Raw genomic sequence first — 27339 nt, forward strand, 5'->3', positions numbered from 1 at the left:
TGAACACAACACTACTCCATGGTACTGATTCGTACTATAAATCCCCAAAGGGTTAAACACTATTAAGCAAATATTTTCAAAGTGACGGCTGTATCAAAATGATCAAAGATTGCTGTGACATACTCATACGCTACAAGTCTTTCCTGACTTGTTTTCTATCCATTCCTGCTAACAATTTTTCTTTTTTATCTGAAAGAAAATGAAACAGCAAAGAAAAATGTTTGTTTACCCCGTCCTTTTTTCTGTTTGTTTGTTTAGTAGGTTGAGGTAAAACTACTACTAGTACTAGCCGCTGAGTATTTATCGAAATCAATCGCTCCTTTCTTTTATGTCAATTGAGGCTACAAATGAGCACTTTTAATCCGAGGTTCACTGTTGTAATTGGTGGTATTGGGAACGACGGTGAATACTTGAAACAATACCGATGACAGGTCGTATGTTTTGTTATTTTTATGGAGGCCAACGATTTCTTGGCGCAAATATATTCACTTAATTTCTCTTAACTTTTAAAGTAAAGACCACATTTTTCGGAACCTCCTTCCGAGATTAGAAAGGAACTGGTTCCATCCCATATTGCCTTGCTCAGATTGTATCCAATTGACAGAATGTGAATTTGAATTTGGAAGGTAAGGAGAACGCATGTTACATCTTGAGGAAAAATCACTGCATGGTCAGAGCGCTGTTTTGCATTATAGAAAAGATCCTAGAAAATTAGATTCCCACGCCCGGAAAACGCAAATATTTTAAAAGAATTTAGACATCATTCTTGGTAACAGCCTGACGACCAGCTGTTTAGTGAGATTTTTTTCTTTGTTTTGAAATAAAATACATGAAAAGCAGTTGCTATTTGTTCCAATGAAGTGAGTATACTATTGATCAAATGTAGCGTATACCCGCGTGCTTCCTAAATTTTAGATGGCTATACGATAGTTTCTAAAAATTAGAGGTGGGTATACGCCGTATACCCGCGTATAGCCTCCATTACATCCCTGATTGAAAAAAGGAAACAGTTATTTCAGCGTTTCTGATAATTGTACTGCAAAGGGGAGAAAAGAAGGCTATTTTAATTATAATGAAATTTTCCTTTTTTATTCACAAAGTGCGGAATGTGGCAATTTCCTTCAGTTGGAGATGTAAAATACAGTCTATAAACTCTTAAATAAGAATAAGGAAATAAGTGTTTCAGCGTTTTCAAACATTTTACTTGCAAGGGAGGTGAGTGGAAAATTTCAATAATATTAACATTTTACATTATTTATTCAGAAAGTGCTTAATGTAAGGATTCTTTAAGTTCGAAGTGAGAAATTCGTTTCTTAAACTCTTAATTAAAAATAAGGGAAACAAAAATTTAATCGCTTTCAAAAATTCTACTCCTGCAAGGGGAGAAAAGGGGCGATATGTATGATTATATTTTCAACCTTGGTTGTTAATCCTGTAAAATTGATGTTGGAATGTAGTCTTATCGAACGTAGAGCACTTGGAGTAATCCCAGATTGGTAGCATTAGCTCAGGGTACTTCTTAAATTACCTCTATCTTAATGTTGAAAGTACGCACCTATATATGTGCTTTGAGGTACTAATAGAGATCTTCACCACTGTTTTGAGACAGCAAAACAGAAGTGTGTGTGTAATATAATAAAGAAACACAAATTGTAGTTATTTGTAACATGTATTTATATAATTATTGTGTATATGTGTGTTATGCATGTCTGATCCAATTAAGAAACTCATTGGTGTAATTTCGTACATCTTGGAGAAACTATTGTGATATATTACAGCTGTTCTCAATAGTAAATCAACATTATTTTTCTCAAAATGAAATCGAATTAGAGTATTTTTTTTAAGTTGAATAGAAGATTTTCTGCAAAAAGTTACTTTTCGAATGCACGGAAGGGCCTGTGATAATGAAACGTCACTCCATAAACAGCGTAATTATTTTCCATCACTAGAAGCATCTTCCGTCAGACTTACCATCTTGCCCGAGGTGAAAATTTTTAAAAGTGCGGAAGAGTGGAAAACAAAGTGTTGTTTCCAAACAATCTATAGTGATCAACATAAAATTTATAGTGGAAAACAATACATAGTGTTTTTGTGCTGATGATTCTCAAACAGTTATGGAAATAATGGTGTTTAAAAATAAGTGAAAATTTTTGCTGTATATAAAAGCATTGATGTCTGTTATCAGTAATAACAAAGCAGAGTTGGCAAGACTGTAAGATTACTGAATGTCAGTGGAATTGAAATCATGCGACTCGGTACAAAGTCCAGTATCACATCCGCACGACCAGTGTTGCCAGATTGAGCTACAAGTAGTGGATTCGGTGATTTTTCTAGCGCCTTCGCTATCAGAATTTCAAATTGAGCAACATGCTACCTTTTGGGCTACTTTCAATTATCTGTACGTTCTATATATATATATATATATATATATATATATATATATATATATATATATATATATATATGAGAAATCACAAATTATTAGTTTTATATAATAGAACTAATAAAAGTTTTGTATGTTGCGTATTCTGTTTACAATGAACAATGATTTTACCAAAACTAATCTATTCGATACTAGTTCAATTCTTACTTTAGTACTTTTTAATGCCTAGATCTGACAATAGGAGACTTTTGTTGAGTTTGTGTTGTTGTGGTGTTACTAACTGTGTTACTGTCTTAGTTAATGGCTAGGCCTAATAATAGAACAGAGCTGTGTAAACGGGATCATTGCAAAGTTAATTGAGTTACTGTATTATCCACATTAACATAATGAGTAACTGGAGTAAGTATAATAAAAAAACTTCCAAAATCAATGGCTCCCAGCTAAAAAATTTAGAAAATGAATTAAAGAAGTGAAAAATAACAGTGAAAAATCGTACTGTAAAGGTTGTAAAGTGTTTTTTTTTTTTTTTTTTTTTTTTAGGGTCTACAAAACTGACTTAAGTAAACATGTCTCCTTGGAAATCAAAAAGGTCGTTCATTTTATACTATAATCGTATGCCCATTTCATTGCATGCTACAGTTTCACTGCTCCAACCGTAGTATGGAGCACAATCCGAAACTGCAGTTGCCAACCCAGACACCTGGTGTATTTCTGCTCCAAGTGTTTCTATTAAGCCGATAAGGATATACACAGTATTATACGATAACGATATACTTATACGATTAGTAGAAGTGCATAGTTGCAAAGTAATTCATTTTTATATTTGGGCTACAAGTAGTTCAAATCAGCTACTTATGCAGCATAACCTCGCTACTTTTTAATCCTAAGATCTGGCAACATAGCGTACGACGTGTTTGAAACTATATCTTTCTCCCTTGTTCTTGCAATCTTCCTCTCTAAAAGAGCAGTGCTCCGAAGAGAAATTATATATATGTATCTAATTCATACAGCTATAAAAAGATTGACGTGCGATTCATAAAATGTTTTATGATTTCGTTTCACTTCACTTTATCGACGTAGTTAAGATAACAGACTACAGATGGCAGAAGCATATACTTTTATATCTTACGTTTGTATAAAGACTACAGTATAATGCATCCCAGAACATTAAAAAAAAAAAAAAAAGGAAAGACAAGTAACGAAAAGACATTAAAATAAACTTTGGTTAAAATAAATAAAATGAACATTATCTTAAGTAGTGAGTTTTGACTCAGAGGAGAAAACGCACAAGCCTTATGGACTTTTCGGGGTACACTTTTAAACACTTTAAAAACTGATTTTGAAGTTTATTTACGTATATTTGACAATTATATCTCCTATTTAAGGCATATTATTTATATTTTTGCTTATATTATCCGGTTAAGGAAATTAATTTTTAATGAATTAATTTTTAGTGGAACGCTATTGTATAATATTTGAATAGTTGCATCCTATTATTACTCTTACTATACGTATGTCTATAACAACTCAGAAAGAATACCCAAATGCTGGTACACGTAGCGGAAGCAATATGCATTTCTAAACAAGCTTATCATTGGATCTAAATTTGACTACCAGGCTGCAATGAAGCTAAGCAATGAGGTGCAATATGAAAAACTAGTGCTCCTTACTTAATAACATGCAGAAAAATATCTTGTACAGATGAGTGAATAATTCAAGAGTAGGATGAGAATCCTCTTCCATAAACATCGTATCCCCCTCTGTAAAGAAGAAACATTGTTGGGGAGTTGATGTTTATATGATTTCATATTGCAAAATATTTCATATTCAATTTCCGCCTGTAAAAACACCGTACGTTACATACTGTCCTTACGAAAATTGCAAACATGTAATGATTTTTTTTTCGAAAAAAGTATGTGTTGCATAAAAGTAGTTTCAAATTTGATTTCCTCACCATCGAGGATTCGATTCCCGGTAGGGAAAATCAGTCGAAAAGTGTCAGTTTCTTTAGGACATCTAACCTGAGTGAGGCTTCCCTGTTTTTTTTCTCATTCACTCCAACAAATTATGGGATGGAATCCCTAACATACAGGTTACATACCGCTTTCTTCCTTTCCACTTCCCAGATAGTGTGCTCAACGAAGGACGTCATCCCTCACACGTGACGTGATTAATGCCAAAAATGTCGGTAATGCCCCAAAATATCTATATATCTCGTATTAAAATGTTAGATTTATATGCTTGTCTCCAAAGAAAAGTTTATAGTTGTTTCTGTTTTCCTTTACGACAGTGCATTTTACCGCCAAACCACGTCAAAGATACTACCTTTAACCATATTTATATTTGAGTGTAATAGCAGTGGCGTATTTAGGGGGGTTCCGGGCTTAAGCCCCCGAAATCTTACTTCCTATAGTAAAGTATATAAAATATATTGCAGAATTTTCACATTTTCAGGCAAAGCCCCCCCCCCCGAAAGTTAGCAAAGCCCCTCCCGAAACAAAATCGTAAAAACGCCACTGGTTAATACTATTTGTGTAACCGCAAGTTAGTTGATGTCAAACTAAAAAAAAAGTAAGCGTTACGAGTAAACAATTACAACGTTTAATTAAGAAAGATTTTTAACCTATAGCGTACATCAAGACAAAGCTTGTTGGGGTACCAACTAGTTTTTATAATGTAAGGGGTCAAATGTAAATATATATATATATATATATATATATATATATATATATATATCCACAGTGTGTGTGGTGGGTTTAGTTCAAGCTAGGGGAGGTTTTGTGATGTTATTTAGATTTTCTTGTGCCGTGGTTTGAGGCTACATTTACAAGTAATAATTTTATATATTTGGATTTCTCTGTGGTCAGGTGTTGCAAATTCTCTAACGTCTTAATGATAGATGTACCAGCGGTGCCTAGAGGGGGTACCATGACGCGCAGAACGTCATGAGTATGTTTCGTTGAAAATTTCAACTAATTTAATTTTCTATCTAAAATTATTTTACAATTTCATCTTAAACTAAGAATGGTACATTAGAATTTGGATTTTGGAGTCGGGAGATTGTACATTCATCACTTCCAGCATGTTCTCTGATTCTTGGTTCCAAACCACGGTCAAGTTCTGGTAGACTATTCAGATATAATAAACTATTCAATGGAAAAACGTCTCCATAACACGATAGAAATAATAAAAAATACTATGAATATTCGAGAATGGAATGTCATGGAGTATTTCGTATCCCTTTGTGTGAATGGTAGAAGCTCCACAGATAATATGCGAATTATTGAGAGTTAAGAGGAACCCCTGTGGTATTGAACAACCCCATATTTTTTTCCATTTTTCATCCTAAGTGTCATGTGCATAGGGATGCGCACGAGACAAGATTTGTGGCTGTCTCGTCTCAAAAATGTGCTATAAAAGTGATGTCTCGACTCGAAAAATATATATTTCTCTATTGGAAGAGCCGTGTCTCGACTCGAATTTTGTCAGGAAAATCCTGTCACGACTCGTCTCGTGCGCATCCCTACATGTGCAATTTGGAGAGGGGAGATATTTAACCTAACTTGCCTTTCATCTTAAACAGAATTATTTATTTTCCACATATTGTTAAGAGTAATTCGTTGAAAATAGCTCATACTCTTTCCTCCTGGGCATGACTAAAGTATTTCTAGGCACGAAGTGATTCACTTGTAGGAAGCACGGTTGGTAATTTTCATTCCTTAACTATTTCCTAGTCTTTTTCAGAAGTACTAAAAGATCTAATGAATTCTGTTAAAAGTTCCAAAGCATTCTCTTGTACTTCATTCTACAAAAAGTCAAAAATATTTATTGGATAATTACATAAAATAAGAATGCTTTTTATTCATTACGGGTTGCGGCGAAAGGGGATATATTACCACTGAAGAAGAGAAAAACATTGATTAAGCTTAAAAGTGCCTACTATCTGATTTCGAGGGCACGTATAAGAAAACAATTAGAGCGCATCATATGCTATGAGGAGGATGGTCACTGCCGGAATTTTGCAATGAATACCCCAATCTTCCAAGCTTCATCTACCGTGTTCAAAGGACTCAAAGTGTCGGTATATTGTTTTGACAATCATTCATGCTTCCTGTCGCACATTGTATGATCTTCAAAGTTGACAGATTTGAATGCAAACGAAAGTCTAAGGAACTATTTACAGCAGTGGATGTAAGTAAAAATGTTAATTACTACGATTTCTACACTAATATCAGCCGTTTTCGATCATTCTTATCTGTATCCCCTTACCCCTTCCCTATGTGCGTTTGAGTAGTCTTACTCTCACTAAAGATGTACTTGAACCTAAGCCCACAAAGTGGGGATGATGTATATATTTCCTGAAAGTTTGGGTTAAGGTAAGATCAAAACTGGTTACCAAAATTAGGGAGATCTCATGCATTCCGCTTGGAAGCAGCACTTTAACTAACTAACTAACTCTATGGCCTATGGAACCCGGAGGTTCAATGCCGCGTTCACAAAAGCTTTCCACTAACTTCTATCCTTATCTAACTGCATCCAGTTTCTACTTTATATTCCAATCTCCGCGAGATCCATCTTAATATTGTCCTCCCATCTGCACTGCACCTAGGTCTTCCTAATGGTCATTTTCCGATTGGTCTTCCAGTCAAGACTTTCAAAGCGTTTCTACTTTCTTCCATTCTAGCTACATGACCTGCCCACATAAGCCTCCTAGACTTGACGACCCTAACAATGCTGGGTAAACCGTATAAATTATGTAGTTCCTCGTTATGAAGTTTCCGCCATTCCCCATTCCCGTTCCTCTTGGGTCCAAATATTCGTCCCAGGATCTTGTTCTCAAATACTTTCAGTCTATGTTCTTCCCTCAGAGTAAGCGACCATGTTTCGCAACCATACAGAACAACAGGCATGATTATCGTTTTGTATATTTTAAGCTTCAGATTCCTCGACAGAATTCGTGACGACAAGAAATTTTGAACTGAATAGTAACACGAATTTCCTGTTTTTAGACGACATTTAATTTCTTCGTGAATATGATTTTCCTCTGTTAATATTGATTCTAGATATTTGAAGGTATCCACTTTATCAAAAGTATTATTTAATATTTTAACGCATTCATAGATTGCTGTATTACGGTCCCGACGCATTTCCATGTATTTAGTTTTCTCTGCATTTACTTCTAAACCCATGTCCCTGCAAGCGTGTAATAAGATCTCTGCATTTCTTTCTATTGTTCTCCTATCATCTCCTATTAAATTTACATCATCAAAATATGCCATAACCTGGTGAATAACGTTCAACTCTAGGCCCTGGTTGCTATCTTTGATTTTCCTTATGGCGTATTCCAGAACAAAGTTAAATAATAATGGCGACAACACATCTCCTTGTTTCAGGCCATTTTCGACGTGAAAGCTCGTGGACAAAAATTTTCCTACCCGGACTTTACTTTGGGATTCATTTAAACATATCTTATTTAATCTAATTAGCTTTCTCGGTATTTGAATTTCTGTTAGAACGTTGTATAATGTTTATCTCCTAACCGGGTCGTACGCTTTTCTAAAATCAACAAATAGTTGATGTACCGGGTTATTGTATTCCCACCTTTTTTCGAGTATTTGGCGAATGGTAAATATTTGGTCGATAGTTGATCGATTTCGTCTAAATCCGCACTGATAATCTCCAATAATTTCATCTGCGTATGCAGTCAATCTTGCTAATAGAATATTTGAAAGGGTTTTATAGGGTGTTGAGAGAAGAGAAATGCCTCCATAATTATTACAGTCAATTTTGTCGCTTTTCTTGTGAATTGGAACAAAGATTGATTCTTTCCACTCTTGTGGCAATTCTTCCTTGTTCCAGATAAGGAGAATGAGTTTGTGTATCTTGTTCCACAATTTTTCGCCTCCAGCTAAAATTAACTCAGCCGGAATTTCATCTACACCCGGAGATTTCCGTTTCTTTAATTTCTTTATAGCGGTTTCTACTTCTATTCGGTTGGGTTCTGGAATATACGGTTCTGCGGTATGTGTCTCCTTTTTTCCACGCACACTAGGTTTTGATTGATTGTAAAGCAAACCGTCAAAGAAATATTTCCATCTATTTAAGATGCTATCCGTGTCAGTGAGAACTGTACCGTCAGATTTCTTTAATATATAAGCACGAGGTTGATATGCTTTCTTATATTCGCTAATCCCCTTATACATGTCCCGGATGTTTTTATTTTTACTATTATCTTCAAGTTCCTTAATTTTAGCTTTCAAAAAATCCCGTTTCTTTGTTCTAGAAGTTTTGGAAGTTTCCCGCCTGATATCTGCGAAATTTTGTGTAGTTATTTCATTCGGATTTTGTAGCCAGCGTAATTTTGCTTGATTTCTCTTCTCTGTTAGTTTAATGCATTCCTGGTGGAACCATGGTTTCTTCTTACGTATTTCCGCGTGTCCCAATTTTTCTTTTGCTGAAATTTTAATGCTATCTCTAATTTCAATCTAAGTGTCCTCAACACTAGTGCACTCCGAATCTTCTAAAACCGAGAATCTATTCGAAACTTCAATCTGGTATTCCTCTCGTACCTGGCTCTCTTCTAGTTTCTTTAAATTAAATCTCTCCGTTTTAGGACATTGAATATTACCTTTATTGAACGATAATCTCTCTCGTATTATCGCTGCTACCAGGTAGTGATAAGTGTCACAATCAGCTCCTCTGAACGACCGGACATCAATTATGCTACGCCTTCTTCTATCTACTAAAACGTGATCAATTTGATTATGTGTTTTTTCCGTCTGGTGATGTCCAAGTGTATTTATGAACGTCGCGATGTGGGAATTTTGTACTCTTCACGATTAGGTTTCTGGATGTTGCAAAGTTCACGAGTCTAACACCGTTGTCATTACTTTCCTTATGCAGACTTTTGTTCCCTATAATCGGTTTGAAAATATCCTCTCGTCCTACCTTCGCTTGAAATCCCCTAATAGAGTTTTCATATGGTATCGCGGGAGTTGGTCAAATATCCGTTCCACTTCTTCGTAAAAACTGTCTTTTGTGTCGTCATCTTTATCTTCAGTTGGGGCATGTACATTTAAAACAATAATATCACAACACCGTCCCTTAAGAGTAATAAAAGAAAGTCTGTCAGTAACAAATTCAACCCGTTTAATTGCCGGTAATATTCGTTTGTGAACGAAAAACCGTGTTCCTAACTGGTGATTTTTATTTCCTTCCCCGCAAAAGAACGTAAAATTTCCGGAATTCACAGATCCGTTTCCTTCCTACCTAACTTCCTGAACTCTTACTACGTCCATCCTGTATTTCTCTAACTCACTCGTTACGGATTTTAACGAGTCTGCCCTATAAAGACTCCTAATATTCCATGTTCCAAATCTCATGTCCATTTTCTTTTGCTGAGGTCGTGCCAAGATATCAGTCCTTGTCCGTGACTTTTGTGAATATTTCTGAACAAGTGCTTTTTTTTACAAGATGATGTTGTTAGCCTTACCCAAACACACAAGCTGGAGGACCACTCCTAGTCGGTTATCCGCGACTGCTTATTCAGTATATTCGCAGCTAACCTCTATATCTAGAGGCCTTCTCCTCAATCCGCATCCTGAGGACGCGCCATGCCGTGGTGGCATCAACCCACGTTATGGAGGCAGCACTTTACTCATTTTTATTAAAATCTTTAAGCGTGTCTATAAAGTCCGTTGTAACCGCGAAAAATCTGAAATGGTGAGACAGATATGAAAACTGAAAAACATGTCTTTCATCATTTCAAATGTACAACGTATCAAAGTAAAATAAATGGTCCCAGAGTCCCAGACGGGGTCCAACTCAAAATTGGTAAATGGAAAGGGGAGTCAACTTCCATATGCTATGAAAGTTGGTATTGAGTGAAAGAAGATTCTCTATTCTCGACTCGAGTCTCGATTCTCTACGACAAGCCTGTGCAAAATAACGTTGAGTTAAAATATCAACTCAATTTTCACTGCAAAGCCTATGGCCACTTGTATGAATCTGAAATGTTGGAATAGGTGTAAAAACAAAAACACAGATATGTTATTATTTCAAACGTATAATGATTCAAAGTAAAAAAAAATGTTCCAGGTTCCCTCGCAGGGTCCCAGACATGGTCCAACTTAAAATGTTGAAATGGGAAAGGGGTTCAAGTTGAGTATCGTATGAAAACTGGTGTGAAGTAAAAGATGAAAGAAGTATCGACTTTTGATGATAAGCCTGTGGAAAATGGCGGCGAGTCAAAATGTCAACACACGCTCGTTGAAACATTCTAGTTTTGTTTGTTTGTTTTACACCAGTCTCACCGGTTCAGATTAATAGGAATGAGCATAGACTTTTCAATGACACTTATGTTGACATTTTGTCCCACCGCCATTTTGCACAGGCTTATCGTAGAGAGTCGAGACTTCATTTATCTTCTTTCATTCAATACCAACTTTCACACGGCTTTGTGGGTTCAATAACCGGGATGTACTTGAACCTGAAGACTTTGTAGGTTCAGGTTCAAGTACATCCCGAGTCAGTAGGAGGCAGAATTTGGTCTTAAGAACATGGAAACTGTTACCAATCAGCTTATGAACCCCGAAAACTATGGATTTGACACCAATATCGGTCGCTTTTTTTTTAAATTATCTTCCCTCCGACTCCCCCTAGGTATATAATGAGAGACTTACTCTCATTGGGGAGCTGAACGTGGACTTAAAGGGCATCGAAACTGTCCTCAATCAGCTTATAGACCCCGTAAACTATGGATTTGACACAATTACCGGTCGTTTTTGAATATTGTTTATATTTCGTCACCTTCTCCTCCCTCTTAGGTATGCTATGAGGTATTACTCCAATCATAGTCTTTTTTCAGACTATAATTAAAACTTGTACCAAATTTAGTTAAATTTCCTCCAGACGTTCCAGAGTTATTCACTTTCTATATATAAAAATTATGAAATCAAAATAGGAGAAATGTTAGCATTACTGGAGTTCCAGTTCATTTCTATACTGTGGAACGAAGTCTTGCACCGAATTACATTTAAATTTTTCGTAACTTTTCAACATGACTAATCGCGGATTAACTTTTGTTTATACAACGATGGATCAAGAAAACAAATAATATTCTGAATATTTCCTGACCATAGTAGGAATAAAGATAGATATTTCACTTTTTATTGTTAGATTTTGCTTATAAACCGTTTTCAGTTTCACTGAACATATCCTAATGAAACACCACTATCTTAAAGTGAAAAGTGAGAAAATTTTAAAATAACACAGAGAACATACAAATCTAAGTTAAAAGGAAAAAATATATTATTAGTTAACAAGTTTCCTGCTTGCTTAATGCAGGAGGCATGGTATGTCAGTGGTAGAGCGCTTACCTCTGGTATGTGGAGTCCCTTGTTCGATCCTCGACTAAGTAAGTTTGTGGTGGACAACATCGTGTCCATAGGTTATCTCGGAATACTGCCGTTTCCTCCCACATTATCATTCCACCAATTCTTCCATTATCATTCACTTGTTTTAATCATCGTTTCCCTTAGCCTAAAGCGCATAATCGTGGAACGTTAAACTTAAAGATTTCATTTAATTTATTTTTTTTAACTTAATATAAAGCTACCTCCTGCAAACCACAAACTTAAATAATTACTTAATATTCAATAAAAAAAAAGAATCAGACTTTAAGAAGACAAGATAATATGCAATTATTTAATGCGTTTTTTATACTATATACAAACGTATAAAAGTGCAATAAATGTAAACCTGATCTATGGTAAACGAAATCTAAATTAACAATTTCACTAATTATCTCGATACATTTTGTTAATTATGAAAATTTTAACTTATTTATTCAAGATAGTGGGAAAGAACACGAGCTTAGTCGTTTCTAGTTACCTGGTCGTATGCAACCCCCCAAGCACCGCAGGTTTTAAGGTTGCCTATCACAGAGGCAAAAACTGTGGTTCTAGAATTCAACATGTCTGTGAAGTGGTCCCGCCCACCTAACGAATTTTTGTTTGTCTTATCTACATCGTTAGTTTACGTTAGTTTTGCTTAAATTATCGTTAGTTTCAAAAAATAAAATTTTTATTCAAAAAATAAATGGGCAGGCCAACTTCACGGTTCCTCACCCACAAACGAATTTCAATTTTCTTCACATCACATCATTAGTTTATCGTTACTTTACATTAGTTTTGCTAAAACTATCGTTAGTTTCGCCAAAATAACGATTTTATTCTAGAAATAAAGTTTCCCGCCAACTGTGAATTAGCCCGCCCATATTGAATTTTCTTAAACTTCCAACTCATATCGTTACTTTACGTTAGTTTTGCTAAAATTAACGTTTGTTTTGCAAAAATAACTTTTTTATTCGAGAAATAAAGGTTCCAGCCAAAAGTAAAGTTAGCCCGCCCATAAAGAATTATCATAAATTTCCATCTCACATCGTTAGTTTACCTTAGTTTTACTAAACCTATCGTTAATTACACAAAAATAACATTTTTTTTTTCGAGAAATAAATGGGCCGGCCGATGTATATAGAAAAACTGCCAGGCGACAAGAACTACAAGTACTACGAGCTCTGATTTTGCTTTCTCGCATTTCACATGTAGTAAAGTGTATGCAAATATTTGTGGTTGTTGTCGCCTTGTGTGTTGCTTATTAACTACAAGGAACACTTTCCTTTATATATTACAATGTAATAAAACAACGAATATAATCATATTCCTTTATATTAATTTACATATTGTAATACAATAAAGCAATGAATATAATCGTTATATTTTACTTTACTAATTTTAAATCTAATAACGTCGCGAAGAAAACTTATAATGTACGTGTAAATAAACAAGTATCTAACTAACTCTATGGCTTATGGAACTCGGAGGTTCAATGCAACGTTTATAGAAGTTCTAAATTGACTGGATCCTTAGACAACTGAATCTATTTCTACTTTGTATCCTTATTTCTGCGTGATCCATCTCAATATTGTCCTTCCCTCTGAGCCTAGGTCTTCCTAATGGTCGTTCTCCGATTGGATTTCCAGTTAAAACTTTGAAAGCGTTGCTACTTTCTTCCATTCTGATTACATGACCTGCTCCCCTGACCCTAACAATGTTTGGCAAACGATATAAATTATGCAGTTGCTCGTTATGTAGTTCCCGCCATTTCAAATTCCCGTTTCTCTTGGGTCCGAATATTCGTCTCAGGTTCTTGTTATCAAATACTTTCAGTCTACGTTCTTCCCTCAGAGTAAGCGACCATGATTCGCAACCAAACAGCACAACTAATAGCACTTTGATATAATAAATGCATAAGCAAACCATACCTCAGTACAAATGCGAAGAACTAATAACGTTCCCCACACATTTTAATCTGCATTTATTACATATAGTTAATTAATAACTTGTATACTTTAATAATTTTATGAGTATTAACATCTACTGTACACATAACTTAGCTATTACATTTTAAGAACTTTTCTTGACACAGGATTTCTGCAAAAGTTACTGTCCTTATATTTATATTATTATTATTATTATTATTATTATTATTATTATTATTATTATTATTATTATTATTATTATTATTATTTGAAGATCATTACTTATGTAAGATAGACTTTTATCAATGAACTTAAAAAGTCCGTTACTGAATCGTCTATGTCTGTGTTTCTGTCTGTCCGTCTGTTATTTGCGATTTTTTCAACCTTAAGTCCTCCATAGAACATCAAAAACTATCTGAGAAAGTGATGATTTTTTTTTTTTTTTTTTGCGTCACTCTTACCGTTCCCGAGATATTGGCCAAAAAGATGGCCGATTTCCGGAGATTTAAGGATCCATATCACTGGAACCATAAGTCATAGAGAGATTATGTTGGTGTTGACCAATGCCTAAGTGGATGGTGAACATTTTGGTACCAAATAGTAACCGGTAGCCACTGCACAACTGGCTACTGGCAAATTAGCCACCGTTCCCCAGATATTGGCCAAAAAAGTTCGAATTTCGGGAGATTTGAAGAGCCTTTTTCCTGGAACCGTAAGTCATAGAGAGATGATATTTTGCGAATTTTTGCGAGAAACAGAAGGAGGTGTGTATAAAAAGATTTACTTTTACATTTAGGAACAATCACAGTTACCCTTCCTGCCCCATCTCTCCATTTTTTTAAGTCCGTTCTAGCAGTGCTCTTGGAGCACTCTCAACTGGTTTCTTATGTATTTTGTTTACACAAGTTGATTCTAAGATTGCCTTAAGTGTATGAAAAGGTTTATTTTACCTATAAATATAATGAACTGATGCTGTTACCGTCCTATCTATTGCAGTTCCCTATTTTTTTCTTTTAATGACAGCAGTAGGCAAGAAAATCCCCAATCTAAACATTTGAGAAGCATTAAAGACGCTAGATAAGAACTTACCAATACAAGAAATAGACTAACAATCATCTTAATTTATATTATTCTTTATGGTTCTAATTAAATTAAATTTCTGGTTTTACGTGTCACGATTATGTTTTTAAGGTTAAAGGAGACTGGAGAAAAAGGAGAAAGGAGATCAAATATCTAGCCATAACAGCTAGTGTATGAAATTGTAAATTATCTTCTACTTATTATCTATAAATTATGCTAATGTGAATACGTTCCAGCAGCTTCAGTTGAGGCTGTAAAGGTGAAGTATACATGTCATCTTCATTGTCAATTTTAATAACTTTAGTACATTTTCTCCCTCCTGCAATTTAAGAAAGTAGATTCGACTCTACTCTCCTGGAATTCGGTGACACTTGCGTTCTGGGAGGAAAAATAATTTCAGAGCTAGAATTTTTTGCATTGCTTGGACAACAGCAATATTCGTCACATCAATGCTTACACGAAGTCAGATGGGAGAGCTTAATAAAATTTCTCTCTGATTACGTTATTTATTATTCTTTACTTGTAAGAATACAGCGAAATTCAGAGTTAAGCCAGTTGAGAATGTTCCAAACGCATTGCCAGAACTACATTAAAAAGAATTGAGACATGGATCGGGAAGGATAACGATCGTTGTTTCTAAATATAAAAGTAAATCTCTTTATCCACACCTTCTCTTTCTCCCCAAAATTAGCAAAATATCACCTCTCTATGACTTACAGTTCTCGAGATATGGCTGCTTAAATATCTAGAAATTCGTACTCTCTTGGCCAATATATGGGGAATGGTGGCCTGTTGGCCAGTAGACAGTTAATCTGTGGCCACCGGTTACTATTTGGTAAGAAAATGTTCATCATTCTCTTAGGTATTGATCAACATGAATATGATATATGTGCCACTTACGGTTCCCGAGATATGGTTCTTTAAATCTCCCGAAATCAGAACTATCTTTTGGCCAATATCAAGAGAGCGGTAAATCATAGAGAGATGATATTGGTGTTAATCAATCCCTAATAGAATGTTAAACAGTTTCGTACGATATTAATTGATGGCCACTATCGACTGGCCACCGGTCGAAACAGTGGATAGTTAGACAGTGGCCACCGGTTACTATTTGGTACCAAAATATTTACCATCGTCTTAGATATTGATCAACATCAACATTATCTCTCTAGAACTTATGGACCCCGAGCTATGGCTCCTTAAATATCTAGAAATTGGCCATTGTTTGGCCAATATCACTGGAACGGTAAGTCATAGGGAGATGATATTGGTGTTAAACAATACCTAAGAGGATGGTAAACATTTTTTGGTACCGATATTAATTGGTGGCCACTGGCCAACTGACCATTGGCCAAACAACTGGGAAGTTGGACAGTGGTCACCGGTTACTATTTGTCACCAAAATATTTACCATCCTCTTAGGTAATGAACAACACCAATATGATGTCTCTATGACTTACGGTTTCCAAGATATAGCTCCTTAAATCTCTGTAAATCGGCCATTTTTTGCCAATATCTCGGGAACGGTAAGGGTGACGAAAAAAATAATCACTTTCTCTGATAGCTTTTGATAGCGTATCGAATACAGGGTACAAAATTGAAAAAAATCGCAGATAACAGACAGACGGACAGAAGGACAAACAGACAGAGAGAAAACTCAGTAACGAACTTTTTAAGATCGTTGAATATATCTTATGCAAAAAAAAAAAAAATGTGAGTGGTAGACAGTGCTTTGGTAGTACATTTTGCTTTACTAAGAAACTGTGCTCTAGGGAATGTGCTTGTATTTTTCTACTCTTCTAAATTAAAGGAGTCTAAAACGAAGAATTGATATTAGAAATATTTCAGTTTAACATCCCACGATTATGCCCTTTAGGAAGACGATGATTAAGGCAAGCGAATGATGATAGGAAAATTGGTGGAATGAATAAGTGGAAATAAATGGGAGTACCCCGAGAAAACCCACGGACACGATGTGCCAACCACACACTTACTTGACTGCGGCTCGAACCAGGAATCTCATGCAGCAGAAGTAAGCGCTAAACCACTGAGCCACAGTGCCACGCAATAGTAACTGGGAAAGGATCGGATTGTGCATCGAATTGTCACTTCAGACGAAAAGTCTATCTGCAATGAAAATCGTAAATAGTCAGGACAATTGTAGGAATGGATTAACTTCCAGAAAAGTTTTCAAACCACGTCTTCATCCACAAAATGTCCTGAGGTATAGTGGTGGTCTATGATGAAAGCTACCCATCGTGTCTTTCACAGGTGAGGTAAAACCAGCAATGCAGACCGTTATAGTGCTGATCCTCATTAAATGTACAGGAAACTTAGGAAACTTGTCTGCCAAGTCTATCCAGTAATTGCCAACTTCAGGTGCGCACTCAGAATTATTTTTCCTGGGAGGAGTCCAGGCTTTCGGAGGGGTGGGGGATGGGCAATTCTACAACCCACTACGTCTACGTAGTATTGAACGGGTATTATTCTGCGCCTGAAAAGAAGATAAGTAATTCTAAGATAATTCCACCTATATTTTCAGAAAGAAAAAGTATAACTAGCTACATTGTTTATATAAGAGAAAGTGTAAGATCAAATTTTGATGCTACATCAATCATTTCCCTGTTAAGTATACTTTTATTGAGAAAGTGTGCAAATGCTTTGGGAGAAGTATGGACCCAGTGGACACCATCATGGGTGTATATCTGGCCAACATGCATGATGTTCTTATGCTCCATGAGGCAGCTCGCTTTAAAACAGCGCGCAAAATAAGGCAAAAGCTCTCGATGAATTACAATATGAAATGAACGAACTATGCTAATTCAGTGCTGAAACAAAAAGTGGCAGATCGGTGAATTATATTTGCAATAGACGAATACGATTAAAGACGGAGTATGTTTTTTCGAACATTGAATCCATATGAAAGAAGTTTCTATCGCTAACTACACAATTTAGAGGTCTGCACGGGCCGGAATTTTTAGCCCGAGCCCGGCCCGGCCCGTGAATTTATAATATGAGGCCCGACCCGAGTCTGAAATACGTTTTAGCATTTAGGCTCGAGCCCGGCCCGAGCTCGTGTGATAATCAAGTGAGCGCGAAATAAGCCAAAATTACAGAAACTTAATAATTAACGCTTAATAGTATTTTTATTTGCAACAATTAGAGGTTTAATTTTGTAGTTGTGTTTTAAAAGTTCTACAGAAAAAAAACGGTGCAATATATATCGTTGTACGGTATATTTACAAAGTTAGGCCCGAAAAGGCCCGAGCCCGGCCCAGGCCCGAAGTTATATATGCTTTGTAATTCCGAACCCGGGGTGAGGGCCGGGTAGGGCTTAGGCCCGCGGGCTCGGCCCAAGCCCATGCAGACCTCTACTATAATTGCGGTTCTATATAAGAGTGAATATTGAAACCAGAAATTTTAATAGTTTCTACTATTTTTAATTTCAATAGAAGAATAAGAGCTGAGATTTAATATCTTTCTAGGATTCTGAATCCATAAAAAATGTCGCCTCCTATTCCTGTTTCCACTTTATGGAAATCAAAATTGGAACTGAAAATTGAAAATTATCACTTCCTGTTGGAACAAAGGAATAAAGTTGTAGATGAAACGTATTCTTGTGGCACTATAGTGACCACGACGACTCTCTACACAAAACAAAGAACTGCTTTCTCTCACATCTGATGCATCGGAAGAATTCGGTACGATTCCTAGAGTTGCCTTGCGGACAGTGGCGGATCTAGAAGGTAAAAACTGGGGGGCCAGCCAAACCCCAGACTATGATATGTATCATGAGTTTACAATAAACTTCCAAAAATATATAAATAATAGCTTAAATTATTTTGGCCACTCAAAAAACTGGGGGCCTAAGCCCCTCGGCCCCAGGCTAGATCCGCAACTGCTTGCGAACGCATACTTGAGAAAAAATGAAACAGTGGAACTGCACCAACAACATTGCCGAACTTGGACATGGCAAGTGAGCGAAGAAAAACAGCACTTTAAAACAACTACACCACGAACACTAAAAATTATTCGAATTAAACGGTAACAACAATAATAGCAAAAATAAGAAACAACTACAATAACAAAAATAAACAAAAGGAAATTTAGTGGCAATCCGACAACACTGTACTCTCAGCAGATGTTGTTCGTATAACAGGAGAGACGATATTGGCAAAATTTCATGGGTGGGGTTTGTTAACCATAACAAACCCTCGCATTCTTTGGGTGGCGCAATTTGTAGATCTAGGTCAAGCTTCACGACTCATGGCAATCACCCTATATATATATATATATATATATATATATATATATATATATATATATATATATATATATATATATATATATATATATATACAGAATGTTAATGAACTATAGTGACAAACTGTAAGAGGTGATTCCTTACATCAAAATAAGAGAAAAAGTTCATATGGACCTGTGGGCAAAAGTGCATATTTTCAGAGCTAGGGCTGTCCAAATTTGCGAAAAAGCCAAATTTCAAGTGGCCCTATTTCGAATTTGAAAAACTGAGGATGATGGTCCTTATCAGCGTAAAGGAAGTCACGCATATGCAATATAAGAATGTATATTTCACTAATGTTCAATGGGTGTACAGAGTATTCGGTGCAGTGTGAAATTCCCAGACATGCCATCAACCGAATTTTGAGATATGCTCTGATTTTATGATTGGTCCAAAGTAAGCAAACGATAAGCCTTGATAGCAGTGAACACGGAATCCTTTAGCGCGATGTCGGAAGTGTTATGAATCGCCAGCAGCACTGTCTCTTGTACTCGGGAAAACGCATGATGCAATGTTTTCTTTCACGCTTATAAATGAAGAAAACATGAAATATACCGTGACGAAATACATCGCATCACACGTTATTCCGAACGCAAAAGAACATGGAGCTGCCGGTCCCTAAAACTTCCGATTTCCCTCCGAAGCGTTGGGTGTCCACTGTTGTCAGTGCTTACCTCCTGCCTACTTTAAACCCTTTTTGAAATTAGGGTATATCTGAAAACTCTATTGAGAGCATATCTGAGAATTATACCCTGTACATCTATTGAAAATTGACGAAATATGCACTTTTGAATTGTGTATGCATGGCTTCCATTACGCTGATAAGGACCATCATCCACAGTTTCTGGAATTCGAAATTGGGCCTCTTAAAGTTTGGATTTTTCGAGTTTTTGGACAGCCCTGGCTCTGAAACTATGCACTTTTTTCCATAGGTCCATAGGACCTTTTTTCTTTTATTTTGATGTGAGGAATCAGCTCTTACAGTTTGTCCGTATAGTTCATTAACACCCTGTATATATATGTAAAACGATCTCTTTTACATTTTCTTCAATGGCGATTAGTGTCAAAGAGGAAAACCCTAGATTTTCAACACTTCCGGTGGATAGGGATGACGGTTATTTTGGGGACGTTAATTCCACACACACACACACACACACACACACACACATATATATATATATATATATATATATATATATATATATATATATATATATATATATATATATATATATATATATATATATATATATATATATATAAACATTTTTCTCTCACTTTGACCTATTATTCTCAATATTGAAACTGAAAAGGGTAGTAGATATTTACTATTTCCGATAACACTATGGGAGTAAAGTCGGAGATAAAACTTGTCCTTGCGGTACTAATTGAAAATTTTTAAAATACATTTCACTCTCTATTACATTCTATCACTATGATGATCAGTGTTAAAAATGGAAATTCTAAAACGCGGGAAGTCCGAGTTCGATTCTTGATGGGAGCTCATGTGGTTCGTATCCCACATTAAGCTGTAGACACATGTCTCATATATCCTTGCTACTGAAAGGGAAACTAAAAAGTAATTTAAGTAATCCAACGGAAATTCTAGACTTCCATCACTTTCGGTTCGAAACAAAAGATAAAAGTCTTGTAAACGCTTATGTATAGGAAGATGAATATACATCGGAATATCAGAATACGGTATCTCGCTAATTATTATTATTATTATTATTATTATTATTATTATTATTATTATTATTATTATTATTATTGTTGTTATTATTATTATTATTGTTATTACAAAACTAAGTCGTAAGTCTTCCAATATCTCCACAACACAAAAAGTAGGTGTGTGTGTATGCCGCGATTGACCGCAGGCGTGAACCCAGAATTTTTTTCTTGGAAGATGTCCAATACTATAAAGGTAACCAAGAAAGTTCTGTCGCGTTTTAACCCACCACATTTGAACATTGATAAGCTACCTAAGACTACCTGGAAGGTAAAAAAAATAGTCCCCATCAGCATCGACGAACTTCTAACAACGTTCTGGAAGGCCATAGATTTCCTCGTGGTCCAACTTGGTGGGTCGTCAAGCGAACGAGTATTAAGTGCATTTTGCACCTCTACTAGGGATTTGAACCGGCGCCCTGTAAGGTGATTGTCCAAGTAATGGAGCAGGTGAAAATCGGACAGTGCAATGACTGGAGGGTATGGCGGATGCAATAGTGATTCATATCCAAGGCGTAGAATGTGTCTCGGATCATCCTAGCCACGTGGAGCTTAGTGTTGTCCTGTAACAGGAGGACCCCTTTGCGATTCAGCAGTGACGGTTCCAGAGTTTTGAGGTTTTTTTTTCTTGAACACGGCTCAAATGATAACAGTACACAGTGCGTTGATGCTCTGACCAGCTGGCAGCAGTTTCCGATGCACGATGAAGCGATAAGTCCACCAAATATACAGGAGGACCTTCTTCTAGTGCAGTATTGGTTTCGACTGCTTTGTAACTTTTCATAGGAAGCTAACCAATCATGACGGCGCCGTGGAGCGTCGTACAGGACCCACTTCTCATCACATGTCAACTCCCTGTCCAAAAATGGATTCTTCCTCAGACAAGGCAGCAAGAAAACACAGGTGACAGCAAGAATTAGCATTTAGCGCGGTGGCTCAGTGGTAGAGCATTCACCTCCAGTGCGTGCGGTCCCTGGTTCGATCTCAGCTCGCGCCGTGTGGACTTTGTGGTGGACAAACGCCGTGTTCGTGGGTTTTCTCGGGGTTCTCCCGTTGCCTCCCACTTTCTTCATTCCACCATTTCACTCAATTCTCATTATCACCGTCTCCCTTAGCCTAACCGGCATAAGCGTGGGACGTTAAACTTAAAGATTTCATTGCTTTTCATTTTCATTTCTCAGTGCCTGTTTATCTATCAGTTTCAAGTTACAAGATTTTTTCCGATATAGAAAGTAAAATGATCCGTCCTGTATGCAAAAATATGCGTATGTGTGTGCTCAATTTTGATAGTGCCTACGTAACTATAGCATGCCCGTAAATAATCATAGTGCCACATTCTTTATTTTGAATCAAATTACAATAAGTATCATTCTTTAGATGTGACTAAACTAACGCTATTGCATTCCAACATATCTTCTAGAAGCTTCTATATGGGATAAACAGGATGTTCTTGTTTTCAATTACTCTTTGTGTTATTGACCACGTGATATTCTTTCGATTTCATTCTCATACAATGATGCTATGCGTGTTTCATTTCCCTTGTGATGTTATTGAAAGAAGTTTTATGTTTCATACATTCCAGATATACTTATCAAAGGAAACACTTATTTTGATGCTCTTATTTAGTTATCTAGTTTCAGAAAGGAACAAAAACACAATGCGTAGTTAATTACGTCATTACATACTTTCTTGTTACTGCTGAGAAGAAATAATCAATACTTTCCGACACGTAATGCTGTAGGTATTATTGAACGAAGATAAATTACATGGGCCTCTGCTTCGAGAATAGCGGTCAGAAAATGTACAGTCAGTGACAAAAGTTCTTTCTGTTTGATGAAATAAGTTTAGTAAATAACTTCAGAATGGAAGGATAATTTGAGTACAGTTTTCACTAAATGAAAAAAATGTAATTTGCTGTACGTACGAGCGATAACACCGTTATTCCCAAAATAAATTTTACGAAACGGAAAGAACATTTGTCAGTGAACGTACAATGTACATGAAAAAAGAATACTACGTTTAGAAAAAGATAAAATACTGAACCTGAAAAATACAAGAAAGTACTACATAATTTCGAGCATTTAAGTAGTCTGACAGTGATAAACCAAAGAATTAAAATTTGTTTTGAAATTAATATTGTATTTTTAAAGAAATATTTCCGGGGGCATGGTGGTTCAGTGGAAAAGGGCTTACCTCTGCTGCGTGGGGTCCCTGGTTCGATCTCCTGTCAAGCAATCTTGTGGTAGACAATATCATGTCTGTGGATTTTCTCGGGGTACAACCGTTTCCTTCCACTTTCTCATTCCACCAATCCTTATTCACTTGATTTACTCATCGTTTCCCTTAACCTGAAAAGCATAATCGTGGGACGTTAAACTCAAAGACATCAAATTCAAGACTTAAAGAACTATTTTAAATTTATAATTAAAAGTTGCAATTGTTTTTGAACGAAAACAAGGAAATTCGAGCATTTCAGTAACTGAAATTTTCAATAAAATATAGCGAACATTTTATATATTAAAATTCCATGAAAGACCAGCACTTGTTTAAATCGTAAAGAAAATCGCAGATTTAACTACCATTTTCTCCTATTTAAGCAAAATATGATCGGCATTTTAGAAGGGTAAATTTGTCCAATTTTATGGGCCACAGTGGTTCAATCATAGAACGTTCACCTCTGGTGAATGGGATTCCTTGTCCGATACCAGTCAGCCTGAAGTGAACTTTATGGTGGACAAATATCGTATGTGTGGGTTTCCTTGAGGTTCTTCCGTTTCTCCCCACTTCAATAATTCCACGATTCTTACTGATCATCATCGTGATTCGATGCATAAACGTGCGACGTTAAATTTAAAAAAATAGCAATTTTACAAAAAGGAAATAAAAAGTATTTTTAAAACAAAAACGTGCATTAAATTAAGATGTTTTTTCCTAAATTTTACATCATTGCGTGTCTGGAAACTATAAACATCGACGCTTCCTGTATATATAAGTGTATGATTGAAAACTATAATTTAACCTAGAAAGAACTGAGCAATTCTGGAATGTTCTATGAGATATTAGGTACTGTAAAAATAAAATAATGTTTTTTTTTTCAATAGTTATAGTAATAAAGAATCATAGATGTTTATCCTGAAACATCCTCTTCTTGTTACACAATCCCAATAAAGATTTGGGGTTTCTCCGAGTCCTATAGCTGGAGGTCTTACTTTCGGAGTGCGTAGTTGAAAATTCCAATTTTATTGGAAAAAGAAAAAAATCAATTAGCTGAGTTGTACTCTAATAGTAAGTCTTGTTGTCGATATTGCATAAGGACATAAAACAAAATCATAATCCAAGATCGATCAATATTTTTCTAACAATGATCCCATATTCTTTGAAATACCTCATATACCGGTAAATATACGTATAATACATTGCCTCATAGGCTAATTTCTCAAAAGATTAGATAAAAATGAAGTACAATGAATTCTTTCAGCTTAACGTCCCACAATTATGTCCTTCAGGCTAAGCGAGATCATGATTCAAAGCAAGTGAATAATGATGAAAGAATTGGTGGAATGAAAATGTGTGAGAAAACGGGAGTACCCCGGGGAAACCCATGGGCACGATGTTGTCCACCACAAACTTACTTGGCCGGGGATAGAACCAGGGACCCCAAGCACCAGAGGTAAGCGCTCTACCACTGAGCGACCGAGCTCCTAATATTTGAGACAAGAAAAGTACAAAATGTCGTTCTGTAATTATGATCATATTGTTGAATAATGTTACCATCCAGCGAATATTTAATATTCGTAAAATTGATAACATCTTGGACATTATTCGACGGAGAAAACCTCACTTGAAATCACTGAGTTAATTAAAATCTTTTACAATCGTTTTGGACTGCAATTACATTATAGTAGTCACATCTCATTCAACATTAATGTACGGAGTCCTGTAATTATTTTTAAAAAATAAATAAACCATTTTATTGGAATCCATGAATGAATTACTACCCTCATCACAAAATATCTATATCTACCAGAAAGTAAAAAAAAAATATTGTCCAATGATAGTGCGCTCTCCTCTGATGCAAGATGTCCTTAGTCTGGTTCGTCCCAGGTCATGGAAGTTTGTGATGGAGAACATCGGGTATGTGGATTTCCCCGAGGTTCTTCCTTTTCCTCCCACCTTATAATTCCACCAACTATTAGATGATTATTCACTTCCACCAATCATCTGTCTTCTTTATCCTAAAGAACATAAACATAACACTAGAAATTTCAAGTATGAAAATGCAATCTCGTGTAGTGGATACTTCAAAATTCGCCTTATCAGCTAATCTACTGAGATTTAATAAACGTGTCTGTAGTGCTCAAGTGCTTTTCAGTAATTCAATTCCTACACAAATGGGGTATACTAATTTCCCAAAGGATGGGATAGAAATAGTTTCAAACTGAAGTAACTGAAGTTAGGATATAAAATTGAGTATATTGTCGCCTTTCTTTTCTTTAAGACGGGGAAACTACAAAAACTGGGCCAAATTAATCTATTACCTATAATGAAGCTTCTTTAAACATCAAAATTCTTAGAATTTTATTAACATTCACGCACTGATACGCATAGAAGAAACTTCTGAATCATGATGAGTTTTAGTATAATGAGAACTAATCTGGGCCAGATTTTCACGGTCTCTGAATTTTGAGAAACCGCTGCTATTAAAAGCAAGACATTTAGTATGTGCGATTTTTTACCAGTTCACCTACCTACCTATCTATCTACCATCCTTTAATTTTTTTCGAGTCTTGTTCCCTCTCTATCTTGTTCTTTAATGATAATCCCTGCTGATTAACATCAAATATACGAATATATTTTATCTATTAAGTTTCAGGATTGACTATTTTTCTAGTGCAAGCGCGAGTATTGGAGACTTTCCTGAGGTATTAATGAATACCAGTCTTCACAAAATTCGAAGTGTCCAGCGCAATGCAAAACCTGGAACAATCTATTATAAAGTATGAAGGTAACCAAAAAAGTTATGTCGCTTTTTCATGTACCACCTTCGAACATCGATATATCACCTAAGAAGTACCTGAAAGATCAAAAATGGTCCCCATTAGCATCGATGACCTTCTGCCAACGTTCTGAAAGGTCATGGATTCCATCGCGATAGAACTTGGTGGACCGTGAACACAGGTGTCTGCTCGCGTCGCCTTCTGGCCCGAAGTCAAATCATGTAGGACCCATGGAACCAACTTTTAGTGCTTCCCAAGTTGATGGAGGTGTTGCCGAATGATTTCTCCACTCACACTGAATTGTAGTCCCAGTTTCTCACATGTCTGGTCACTGTTTGCCTCAATTGCTGCCTCCATATTTTCATTTTGTACGTGTGTTTGTCTTTCGACAAGTAGTGCGTCTTCGAGTGTGTCGTCACCGTACTTAAACTTGTTAAACCACCGCTGCACTGTCCGAGTAGTCACGACACCCTCACCAAAGACCTGGCATATCTTCCTTCCCGCTACAACGGTGTTTCACCCCAGTTTGAAATAGTACGACATTCTTATGACGCTCTGTGGAGGTCCCATGTTCACTCTGGCCTTACGCAAGTTTACGGTGTAACTGAACTGCTACAACCAGGTAGTATGTTGGATGTACCCACATCAACAACTGGTCTTCGTCTTATTGCCATTCGAATTCTACTCACGGTATGAGGGTCAATTGAACATAGACCTCCACAAAAAGCGACAGAACTTTCTTTGTTACCTTTATACTATGTCGGTTATTGAAAACTGAAATGCAAATGTTGCGTCTCATTGACGCAAACCCTTAGGGAATGAAGCATCTGCTCTTATTTTCTTAATTTTGTGTTTCAGGGAAATATAAGGGTACGTAACATTTTCCAACTTTCCCGTAATCTTGGAAAGAAGATTCAACATTCACATGCAATTCAATGCAACGATATACCAAACAAGTTTCCCCTGCCATCTGTTTGTGCATTTTCTAAATTAAATTATCTACATGATGTTCTATTTTTCAATCCCAACCCATTCCACTTAATAAATTATTTTCATCGGAAGCGACATTTACCACTGGGATATACACAGAAGCAGAATAAATACATTAGAAAGAAGAAACTGATTGAAATGTTTTACATTGTAACTATGAAATTTCGTTACACAATTAAGTACATTAAAACATACATATAGAAATCTCAAGTTTTTCAACTTCAGATAAAGGTTGACTGTGTTCGCAATTTGAATTTCTACGAAGTTCAAAGCTGTTCGTAAAATGTGACAAACATTATTCACTATCAAGCAATGAAAATGAAATGAAATCTTTAAGTTTTACGTCCCATGGTTATGGTGGTTAGGCTATAGGAGACGTTGATGATGAGAAATGAAAGAAATGGTGGAATGAAGAAACTGAAAGGAAACGGGAGAACCCGGAGAAAACCCACGCACACGGTGTTTGACCATCACCAATCTCACTTGAGTTGGAACTGGGATCGAACCAAGGACGCAATGCACCAGAGGTGAATGCTCT

This window comes from Thermobia domestica, chromosome 6 (assembly GCF_964235325.1).
Source record: "Thermobia domestica chromosome 6, izTheDome1.hap1.1, whole genome shotgun sequence".
NCBI classification, from domain to species: Eukaryota; Metazoa; Arthropoda; class Insecta; order Zygentoma; family Lepismatidae; genus Thermobia; species Thermobia domestica.